This window comes from Mustela nivalis, assembly GCF_964662115.1.
Source record: "Mustela nivalis genome assembly, chromosome: 18".
In the NCBI taxonomy this organism is placed as follows: Eukaryota; Metazoa; Chordata; class Mammalia; order Carnivora; family Mustelidae; genus Mustela; species Mustela nivalis.
Genome location: NC_139037.1, coordinates 37,057,127 through 37,069,704, shown reverse-complemented (window position 1 = coordinate 37,069,704; position 12,578 = coordinate 37,057,127).

Genomic DNA, 12,578 nt, shown 5'->3' with positions numbered 1-12,578 from the left:
AATGGATAAAAGACCTCAACGTGAGGCAGGAATGCATCAAAATCATAGAGGAGAACATAAGCAGTAACCTCTTTGACATCAGCCACAGAAACTTCTTTCAAGAGTGTCTCCAAAGGCAGAGGAAACAAAAGTGAAAATGAATTTTTGGGACTTCATCAAGATCAAAAGCTTCTGCACAGCAGAGGAAACAGTCAACAAAACAAAGAGGCAACCTATGGAATGGGAAAAGATATTTCCAGATTACAACACAGACAAAGGGCTGATATCCAAGAGCTATAAAGAACTCCTCAAACTCAACACACACAAAACAGATAATCATGTCAAAAAATGGACAGAAGAAATGAACAGGCACTTCTCCAATGAAGACATACAAATGGCTCTCAGACACATGAAAAAATGTTCATCATCACTAGCCATCAGGGAGATTCAAATCAAAACCACATTAAAATAACACCTTATACCAGTTAGAATGGCCAAAATTAACAAGCCAGCAAACAACATGTGTTGGAGAGGATGTGGTGAAAGGGGAACCCTCTTACACTGTTGGTGGGAATGCAAGTTGGTGCAGCCACTTTGGAAAAGAGTGTGGACATTCATTAAGAAATTAAAAATAGAGTTTCCCTATGATCCTGCAATTGCACTACTGGGTATTTACCCCAAAGATACAGATGTAGTGACAAGAAGGGCCATCTGTACCCCAATGTTTATAGCAGCAATGGCCACAGTTGCCAAACTATGGAAAGAAACAAGATGTCCTTCAACAGACAAATGGATAAGAAAGATGTGGTCCATATATACTATGGAGTATTATGCCTCTATCAAAAAGGATGAATACCCAACTTTTGTAGCAACATGGACCAGACTGGAAGAGATTATGCTGAGTGAAATCAGTCAAGCAGGGAGAGTCAATTATCTTATGGTTTCACTTATATGTGGAGCATGAGGAATAACACAGAGGACATGGGGAGAAGGAGAGAAATGAGTTGGGAAAAATTGGAGGGGGAGACAAATCATGAGAGACTGTGGACTCTGAGACAAAAACGGAGGGTTTTGGAGGGGACGGGATTGAGCCTGGTGGTGGGTACTATAGAGGGCCTGTATTGCATGGGGCACTGGGTGTGGTGCATAAACAATGAATTCTGAAACACTGAAAAGAAATTTTAAAAGAAAGAAAGAGAGAGAGAAAGAAAGAAAGAAAGAAAGAAAGAAAGAAAGAAAGAAAGAGAGAGAGGGAGGGAGGGAGAGGAGAGGGAGGAAGGAAAAAAGGAAGGAAGGAAGGAAGGAAGGAAGGAAGAAGACTCTCAATAGCTAACTCTCAATAGCTAACACAATCATGCAAAGGAAAACATAATTGGAACATCACACTTCCTGATTTCAAATTAGATTACAAAACCACAGCCATCAAAAGAATATGGTACTGGCATAAGAACAGACACATAGATTGGTGGAGCAGAATTATGAGTGCAGATATAAACTAACACATAAATGATCACTTATTCTATGACAAAGGAGCCAAGAACATTCAATTGGGGAAAAACAGTCTCTCTAATAGATGGTGTTGGAAAACTTGACAGGCACAGCGAAAGAAAGAAACTGGACCACTGTGTTACATTATAAACAAAAATTAACTACAAGTGGATTAAGGTCTTGATTGTAAGACCTGAAACCATGAAAGTCCTAGAAGGAAACACGGTGCTAAGCTCCTTGACATCAGTCTTGGTGATGACTTTTTGTATCTGACACCAAAAGCAGCATAAACTAAAATAAAGAGGTGGGACTCAATATATTGATCACAATATATACAAATATTGAGTCATTATATTGTACACCTGAAAATAACAATGTTACATGTCAATGATATCTCAATTAAAAAATAAAATTAGAAACTAATTTTTTTAAAATTTCTAATTAAAAACAGTAAAAGAAAGTTTCCCTGAGATGTGAAGAGAGGGTAAATTAAATCTCTTCTATTACCTCAGTTGGAAAGGAGGAGAGAGATAAGGATATAGGATGTAAAGGAGGGCAAAGGAGTGGCACGCAGACATTAAAGAGTCTGGAGGCTGGGGACTTGGGTGGTGGGGGGACCACTGGTACATCTGTGTCTGGTTGGGGTCTTCTTTTTTTGTTGTTGTTTTTTTAAAGATTTTATTTATTTATTTGAGAGAGAGACAGTGAGAGAGAGCATGAGCAAGGAGAAGGTCAGAGAGTGAAGCAGACTCCCCATGGAGCTGGGAGCCTGATGTGGGACTCGATCCCGGGACTCTGGGATCATGACCTGAGCCGAAGGCAGTCGTCCAACCAACTGAGCCACCCAGGCGTCCCTGGTTGGGGTCTTCTAATAAGCAGACACTAACACAGGAGCAGACATGCAGCTCATGAATTGAAAGGAAGACCCATGAAGGATAAAGAAGAGGTTTCCAGGAAAGTTGGGGAGAGCCTACAGACTACTCTGCTGGTGGCACACCCAGAAAGAGAGGAAGAAAGAAGAACTGGGTAGAAAAATTCTCAAACTTCAGAACAGTGCCAGGAAAGCTTTGCCAGGCCAGTGGGGTAATCCCCAAGCCAACATAGCCTGACAGGAACTAAGTGTGTTGCCTCTAAAATTCATATGTTGAGGGGAACCCAGATGGCTGAGTGGGTTAAAGCCTCTGCCTTTGGCTCAGGTTATTATCCCAGGGTCCTGGGATCCAGCCCCGTGTTGGGCTCTCTGCTCCGCAGGGAGCCTGCTTCTTCCCCTCTCTCTCTCTGCCTGCCTGTCTGCCTATTTGTGATTTCTCTCTCTCTCTGTCAAATAAATAAAATCTTAAAAAAAAATTTCTAAAAAAAAAAATTCATATGTTGAGATCTAATCCCAATGTGATAAGATTTGGTCCTCTCAGAGGTATACAGGTCATAAGGGTGGAACCCTCATGAATGGGATTAGTGACCCCATGAGACGAGGCCAGAGAGCTAACTAGCCCTCTCCCCCATGTGAGGGTACAGGAAGGAAATGACAGTCTACAACCAAAGACGAAGGCTCTCCTCCCATGATGGCACCCAATCTCAGACTTCTAGCCTCCAGGAGGGTCTTTTTAGAGCCCGTTCCACCCATCTCAAACCCATAGCTCTCTGATGACAAGGTGAAGCAGGATCCAGGGGACATTTTAAGAACTTTTTAAGATTTCAAAAGGAGGTTTTATTTATTTTTCTTAAAGATTTTATTTATTTATTTGATAAAAAGAGATCACAAGTAGGAAGAGAGGCAGGCAGAGAGAGAGAGAGAAGAGAAAGCAGGCTCCCTGCTGAGCAGAGAGCCCGATGCGGGACACGATCCCAGGACCCTGAGATCATGACCTGAGCCAAAGGCAGTGGCTTAGCCCACTGAACCACCCAGGTGCCCCTCAAAAGGAGGTTTTAGTTCACCAGTAGTAAGTTTCAGAGTTGGGCAAAGCCAATAGATATCTCCTAAAAGTTTTTGGAAATCATTTAGAGTTTTTAAATAATCTAAGCATGGGCACATGGGTGGCTCAGTTAGTTGAGTAGCTGCCTTCAGCTCAGGTCATGATCCTGGAGTCCTGGGATCAAGTCCTGCATCTCGCTCCCTGCTCAGCAGGGAGTCTGCTTCTCCCACTGACTTCTCTCCTCTCATGCTCTCTCTCAAATAAATAAATAAAATCTTAAAAAAATAAATGATCTAAGCATATCTGTAACTTTTGAGGACGAACATGACACCCTGCAATAAGGTATCCTAAATAAGAATACAGAGCAGTTAGTTGAAAATTTTCTGGTGCAACACAGAGCCCAAAATTTTCCAAAGAGCACTGTAAATCATCAAGATTTTTTAAGGTGGTACTAACATCCAGATGAGTTAAAAAGAGTGGATGATATAAGCTTGTGGGATTTTGTAATTGGATAGGTAAAATGGCCTGAGCCACAAATTTTTGACATAAAGTGGGCCTGTTTGCCATCCCTTGAGGGAGAACTTTCCAATGATATCATACCATGGGTGTGTGAAAATTAGGAGAAGCAAATCGCTTCTGATCTGAGGGGTGTAAAGAAACAATCCTTCAAATCTAGAAAAAAAGGTGAAAATATGAAGGGAGAGCAACAAGGGAAGGAAGTCCAGGCTGTAAAGGACCCATGATTTCCATGTTTTGATTTATACCCCCTGAGATTCTGCAGCAAACATCATTTACCAGATTTCTCTTTGATAGCAAAAATAGTATTCCGTGGATTAGTACAAGACTCGATTTGTCCCTGCTGCAATTGCTCCACTACAAGTGAATGTATAGCATGCAGCTTCTCCTGAGAAAGGGGCCATTGGTCCATCCATAAGGGGTTATCTGATTTTCAAATAATAGGATCAGCTGTGCCTTAGACATGGGTTTCAGGAAATACTGGGACCCCTAGGAAAAACCCACTCCCTAATGGGAGATGTTGGGCCAAAGGGAACAGAAGAAATTATTCCCTGTTGTTCTTTACCTAGCCCCTTAGTGGAAATAAAGACTTGATTCAACATTTGTGGGCTTACAGTTTCATTTGGACTGACTAAGCAAACACCCATTTCCATTAGGATATCTCAACCCCACAGGTTCACAGGAAGTCCTGCTAATACATGGGGGTGAAAAGATGGCCCTCTGTATCTTGCCAATGTAATATACTAGAACTCTGCAGAGGAGATCTGCTCTGTTCTATACCTGTAACTCTGTAACTACAGCATTTGTAGGCCAGGATGAAGACCAGTGATGTTGGGCAGTAACAGAAACATCAGCCCTTGTGTCCAAAAGTCCCTGAAAAGTATGACCCTGGATCACTAGCTCCATTTCAGGGCATACTTGCCCTATTTTTTGAATCCAATAGGCAGCATCAGAGGAACGAAAACCATGACCTTTCTGGGGTGTTTTTGCAATGCTGTTCCTTGTTTAGTAAGAGGAAGAATAACAACTTGGGCAATCTTCATGTCTGCGGAAATAGTAACAATATGGGTAGGAGCATGATCCATGACCTTAGTTTCACAAGTATTATCAGAGTCAATGACTCTAGGGAGAACAAAAAAAATCCCTTCAAGTTCAGGTTGCTGTGTCCTAAAAGCAAACCAACAGTATCAGAAGTGGTCCAAATATTCCAGTAGGAATGGCTTGAGGACCCATTTCAGGGGTTAATAGGAAGTGGGAGGAGGGTCTGAGGTCCAGTCCTCTGCTTTCTTTGGTAGCCCGGGACAACTGGGATATTCCAGGGGCTGATGGGGGGGCAGAATCCATGATGGATACAGGGACATTGCCCCCACCATTTGATGGGGGCAGGGCTCGCCCTGAGATCCAATTCCCAGGATTTCAAATCTGTCTGCAGTATACTTAGATTTACATTCATTGGCCCAATGTTTCCTTCACCCACAATGAGGGCAGAGGCCAGGAGGCCTCCCTGTGGGAACAGAGGCAAGCACAAAAGCAGTAGCAGAAGCAGAACAATCTGAAACAAGATGTCCTGGAGCCCCCTCTATAACAAGTTTGGACAGATGCTTGTTTATTCACCACAGGAGGGTCTTTTGTTTGTTTATAAGACCGTGGGCCTGGTTGGGTGCCTTGCATGGCAGCAGCAAATGCCACTCCCTGCATATGAGAAGGCCCAACGTTGGCACACAACCTGATGTAACCTGACAAATTACCTTTCTTTCTATAGGGGCATCTAGCGGTCTAGCAAGCATCATCAGCATTTTCTTTTCTTTTTTTAAACACTTTATTTATTTGACAGAGACATCACAAGTAGGCAGAGAGGCAGGCAGAGAGAGAGAGATGGGGAAGCAGGCTCCCCCACTGAGCAGAGAGCCCAAAGCAGGGCTTGATCCCAGGACAGGAACCAAAGGTAGAGGCTAAACCCACTGAGCTTAACCCAGGTGCCCCAGCATTAGCATCTTCATAGGCCAATTGTTTTATAAAAATCATGCCTGATTCTCCATCTACTATTGAACAACAAAAGCCAGCAAGAGGTGAGAAACAAAATCCTGATAAGGCTCATCTGGCCCTGTCTAATTTTACTCAATTCCTCCATCTTTCAGCCAAAACCAGGCAGTTGCCTCCATGCTTGTGTGGCAAGGCAATTAATTTGGTGATAATCAGCACCGGGATACATGAGCTGCCAATCCGTAGGTGCATACTGACCCCCTCCCACCAACATATCAAAGGTTATAGGAGTATTATGTTGGTGATTCCATTCAGCGTGCCCAGAAGTTCGATCTGAATAATCTGATTTCCACAATAAATAGTCTCCCTGGGAGAGGCAGCCTCGAGCAATGGATCTCCAGTCATTAGGAGGAATAGCCTTAGTAGTCTGGGTATCCACTGAAGTTAAAGTTGCTAAAAGGCCTTACTGCACAAGCAGCCTTTAATTCCTTAAGATTCTTAAAATGTAGCGGTTGATGCTCTCGAGTGACCTGACCTTGAGCATTGACAGACTCCATGATAGGGAAGCAGGCTTTCCCACGTCCCCATGCCTGTATAAGTGCTTGCTGTAAGGAGACCAGATGGAGCTTTGGGAAAAGCTCCAGCCAATGGTATGTGGGGAAGAGGAGGCCTTGAAGGGTGAGCAGGTGTGGGAGGAAGTTAATTAGCAGTAATGGCTGATTTAGAAAAGGCAGCAAAAGCCTCATGGGGCCCTCTTCCTCCATATTGGAGGTTAGAGGAGATTCCTTTCTCTTTTCATGCTTTCTTTCTGCATCCTCTAATTCTCCTAGGAATTCCTCTGGCAGAGGCTCATCCTTTAGCGTTGGCTCTGGAGGAGCAGAGGGGTCCATTTGAGCCTCTTCAGAAGACTTGACCAGAGCATCGATAAGAGCTTTGTCTTTTTCATGTGTCGGATCAAGACAATCACGGATCAAGCCCCACAAGGGGAAGGTGTCCACAGGCACATGCAAGTGATAAAGTTTTAGAATACAGTTGAGTTTTAGTGGGGTGAGGTCTGGAGCCAATGACCAAGAAGGAATTCTTAAGTCTTCGGGGAGCCTGGGTGGTTCAGTAGTTAAGCTTCTGCCTTTGGCTCAAGTCATGATCTCAGGGTCCTGGGATCAAGTCCCACATCAGGGTCTCTGCTCAGTGGAGAGCTTGCTTCCCCCCTCTCTGCCTGCTGCCCTGCCTACTTGTGATCCCTCTCTGCCAAATAAATAAATAAAATCTTAAAAATAAATGACAATGAATACTGTTACACTGAAAAGAAATAAAAAATAAAAAAAAAAGAATTCTTGAGATATCTTTGGTGCAAAATGGTGGTTTTAAAGCATGGGGACAGGACCCATGGGCAGGAAGAGCTGCTGCCCCGGGGTTGTGAGGGGTGGCAGGTTATGTACCATGGGGGTGGGAGAAGGCAAGGAAAAGGGAGGGGTTTTTAAAATTAATTTATTTATTTTCAGCATAACAGTATTCATTATTTTTGCACCACACCCAGTGCTCCATGCAATCCGTGCCCTCTATAATACCCACCACCTGGTACCCCAACCTCCCACCCACCCGCCACTTCAAATGCCTCAGATTGTTTTTCAGATGCTTCAAATGCTTCAGATTGTTTCTCTCATGATTCACTTCCCCTTCCAATTTCCCCCAATTCCCTTCTCCTCTCTAACTCCCCATGTCCTCCATGCTATTTGTTATGCTCCACAAATAAGTGAAACCATATGATACTTGACTCTCTCTGCTTGACTTATTTCACCCAGCATAATCTCTTCCAGTCTTGTCCATGTTGCTCCAAATGTTGGGTATTTGTCCTTTCTGATGGAGGCATAATACTCCATAGTGTATATGCACCACATCTTCCTTATCCATTCCTCCGTTGAAGGGCATCTTGCTTCTTTCCACAGTTTGGCGACTGTGGCCATTGATGCTATAAACATTGGGGTACAGATGGCACTTCTTTTCACAACATCTGTATGGAAAAGGGAGGTTTTAATAGAACTTTCATGTGCTAAAGAGGACCTACAAGATGCCTGAGGCGTTGAGGCCTTGCTATTGTCAAGATCATTTTTCCCTCTAGCAAGGTATTAACATTAAGATAGTTGGGAGAGTCCTAAAGAATGTCACAATATGTCCCACCCAGGAGTGGGGGTGGGGGAAGGTTGGAAGGTATCAGCTTTTGCTTTGTCCTCAGCCAGTCTTCTGTTCCCTCATCATTTCCCCCTGCACAATTCTGACCCTTAAATCTTCAAGGTTGTTGAAGGTGGAAGGTCTCAGCTTCTGTAACATCTTCCTGATGAACAGGGGTGTACAGTTGTCCCTACCTACTCGAGTCAACACTGGTCAGTTGGGGAATGTTTAGGGGAGTTCTGAAAGACAGAGGCAGCTGAATCCAGGGGAGACTGCTCAGATGATCTTCCCAAGTGGAAAGGATCATCTGTGGAAGTTATGACAGCAAAGGAGTTGACAACAGGTGGAGAGATATGGGAGACATGGGAGAAAACACCAAAACATGATTAGAAAAAAAAAATGAAAGAAAAGAAAATGAAGCTCAAGTAAGTTTTTTGCTAGTTGACAAAAAAAAAAAAAAAAAATCCTTTTCCAGTCCAGGAGTTGAATCAATCATTAAAAGAGGGAGGGACTGTTAAAGTGCTAACTTGAGTATGTCGGAACCCAAGAAATATTTTGTGATAGTCTGGAACATACACATAGTATTTTGTTTTTGTCATAGCACAACTTCTACCTTGTGTAGCAGTTAAAATATCCAATGCCATTCTGTTTTGTAAAGCTGCTTTACACATTTGTATGACCATAGCATTTTCATAGAGAAATGCTACCATTTGTATGACCATACACATACACTTTACACATTTGTATGACCATAGCATTTTCATAGAGAAATGCTGACCATCTACCATCCTCCACTTCCAAAGGAGGAACAATAGTGGATGTTGTTATTTGGTCAAACCAATGAGACAGAATGAATTCCCCACTGTTTTAAGTTTTGGAAGGTTGCATGTTAGTAAGGGTTTTAATAATGCATCTGTGATTCCAGGCAAAACCCAGAGTACAGTGGCCTATCCCACCCGGGAGGAAGCCAAGAGCACAAGTTAGAGTCCTATAACTCTAGAGACCTATTGGGTCTCTTTAGGAGACAGTCCTCCAATTTGGGGTTTCTGTAACTGCAGTCAAGATATCAAGGACTATTCAGTTTTGGAGGGCCATCTTTTTAATGCATAATAAAAGGCAGTCCATTGTTACTTTGTAGGGAAAAGGGAATCCAAACCTAAGGACAATTTTCCTTCATGAAGTTTTTCTCACCTCCATGCCCTTTTTGCCCAAATCAGTTGCATGGTGTAAACCCTAGATTACTTTCATTGGTTCCTAAGGTCCTGTACTTTGATGTCCTTTGAGGTGAATTACAGCTATCTCCTTAGGTAGGTGTACAGCCTTATTAGTAATAACTTTAGGCCTGTATTTGATTGTGGAGTTATGGCTTGATAATAAACCTCTTTTCTTCCAAACTTCTCCATGGACATTTAGGACTAGGAAAGCATATTTGGGAGTCAGTATTAGTATTTATTTTTGAGGCTTTGGCAATTGCAGAGTGCTAGTGAGTGCTATGGCATACCCAGCATTTCTTGTTCTTTTTATAAAAACTATTGTTATCAGTGAACCAACTGTCATTTGTATTTTTAATAAGGGAATGTTAAATCTGGACAACTAGAGTAAGCAAGATCAATAACCTCTTAACAGTTATGCTCTATAGAGAAGTACAATGGTCAGGTTCACTCATACAGTTTAAAGGTGACAAGTCTTAAGTATTATTTCTGGCATATCTGTAAGTGTATCCTAGTATTTATTAACTTGGCCTCCATCATCCATTGGTGGCTTTTGGTTTCTAAGACAAATATGGACCTGATATGAAGTCCTTATAGTCAAAGACTGTCCCATAGTAAGCTTTAAGGCTCCTATATGCTTAGCTAAAGCCTTTGTTTGCAATTGTACCTGAATAGAGTTGGCTTCTAGGATAAATATGACTAAGAGATGAAACCATTAAGATGCCCTTGAGTAGGCCAGACTTAATAATATCCTAATTGCAAAGGATCCCTGGCAAGTGGGAGAAAACTTGTCAAGAGATAAGGGGAGGCCCACATGCCTCATCCAATCCAATCATAAAGAAAGTGGGGTCATTCATTGTCAAGTCTATAGTTAATTCTATGGAATGGGGGTATGTTGGCTTTTAGGCAATTACCCTAGCCCCACAAAATTGGTCAAGGTGATAGTTGAGTTATACAAGTGTTGGGGAATTAATCCCCATTTTTCAGCTGTTTAAATAATTATGTGCCCATGGGGTTCTGTTATTATCCCCACAGAATAATCAGCAGAAGATTGTTTATATGAGTTACTGTGGTAATTTCTCTTAAGTTTACTTCTAGTTGTCTAGCTTAGGTAAACAACAATTTAAAGACAATTTAAATAACAATTTAAAGACAATTAAATTAAATTAATAAAAATTTAAAGACAATTAAAGACAATAAAAAAACAATTTAAAGACAATCTAATCTAGAACTTAACATCCACAAAGGTGTATTATTGAAACAATTTTTCTCTCTAAAATAACCCTCATTTCCAGATATATCAAATTAGGACTAATTTATTTGAAAAAGAAATCCAGTTCCAACAGATTTGGCCTAATTGTTTACATAAGCTCAGCAAAGACACTGAGTGATCATACAGATCTTTTAGAATCTGCTTTGCTGGAACCTCTTATAAAGAATCTCTGGGTTGAACTTTTAGTAGCCTCTCCAGGCCAGAAGCCAAGCCAAGTACTTGCCATCAGACATACCTGCAATACCTGTCAATTTGGGTGAATTCCTCTTCGTGAGGATCTCAAAATATCCTGAGGTTCCCTCACCTGCCAGGAAGTGACATTCTTTAATCATCTGGTGAGGCTGCTAGGAGCTCTGTAAGCAAGGTACCAGGCCAACAGTTCCAAGGGGTTTTATGGCTCCAGGTTTCATAAAATCAACCTTAGTTCCTTTAAGCTGTCTGGTCATATCTGAGTCTATGCATGTCTTTCTCAAATATGACATTCCAGTCAAAGCCTTGGTAAAATAATCAATGTTTCCAATAGTATCTTGTTATAAGGAGAAAAGATTCTTATTGAACTTATGCAAATGACTGATTGTCATGGAAGAAAGAATACTAATGGAGTCCTTTTGAGTTTCAGAGGATTCAGACAGAGAGAAAACTTGGGTGCTTTGATTTGTTTACAAACGAATATTCTTACATTTCTGTAAATCACAGACAACTTAAGTAAAATTTTTCTTACTCTGGGAGAGCAAACATTAGAGAACCAGCAATGTTTTAAATGAGACATAACATCAAGAGACACAACACTAAAATGTTTTAGTTCATTTAGTCCCATGTTACTAATTTTGGTTTGGTTTGAATGCAGCTTTAGTTAATTATGGAAATTATTATTTGTCTCAGTTCTGATCTTAAGGATATTGAATACCTGTGTTGTCCTAAACGTCATTTTTATGAACCTCCTTTAAGATAAAACTCATTTTACAAGAGAATTAGAAAAATTATAAATGACAAAAAAACAAAAAACAAAAAACAAAACCCTCAGAAATGGACATTGTTAATGATCTGATTCCAGAGTTCCCTATGATACTATAGACAAGGAAACTCAAGTTATCCTGTGACCCACTGACACATAATACTTCAATAATTACAATATCAAGTGATGATCTATCAAAACATTAAAACTTTGGAGAATGTATAGAAACTCTAGAATCATTATAGCATTTACCCAAATGTAACCCAAGGTTTATCATTTAACAGTACTTCCTGAGTACTGTAGCCTACCAAGGAAAAGCATGATGAGTTAAAGAGATTTCATTTACAATTTAACTCTTGTCAACATTCACTAAAATCTTTTTTTAAAGATTTTATGTATGTATGTATGTATTTATTTATTTATTTATTTATTTATTTGACAGACAGAGAGAGAGATCACAAGTAGGTAGAGAGGCAGGCAGAGAGGGAGAGGGAAGCAGGCTCCCCACTGAGCAGAGAGCCTGATGCAGGGCTGGATCCCAGGACCCTGAGATCATGATCTGAGCTGAAGGCAGAGGCTTAATCCACTGAGCCACCCCAGGTGCCCCAACATTTGCTAAAATCTTATAAAGTTTTAAAGCACATGCCTAAGTAAAATTAGAGATGTTAAAGACCTGATATAGGCAAAATGTGGAAAACAGTTTTTCTGGACAGGCAAAGAGAAAACAACTGTTTATATTTTCTTCCTAACAGCAGATTAATTTAAGAAAACCTTTTTGAATGGAGACAATTTTAATCTTATACCAATATACCTTTCAACTCATTCATTTCAATCTTAGTCTGTCCTGACCAAACCCAAAACTCTTTTTTTCTGAAGATTTCCCTTCACAAACCTTCTACTTTCTTTTACAGTTTGATTTTGTCCCAAGCCATTTCTTTCCAAACAACTATGTCATTTAGAACAAAATTCCTTTTATCTTTAACAAAATGCATTCCCATTCCTTTTCTTTCCTCTGTACCTACTTTTCCACATACAGAGTTGTTTCCCTTATTTTCATTAGTTTTAGTTACTTAGAATTTTGTACTCTTAGA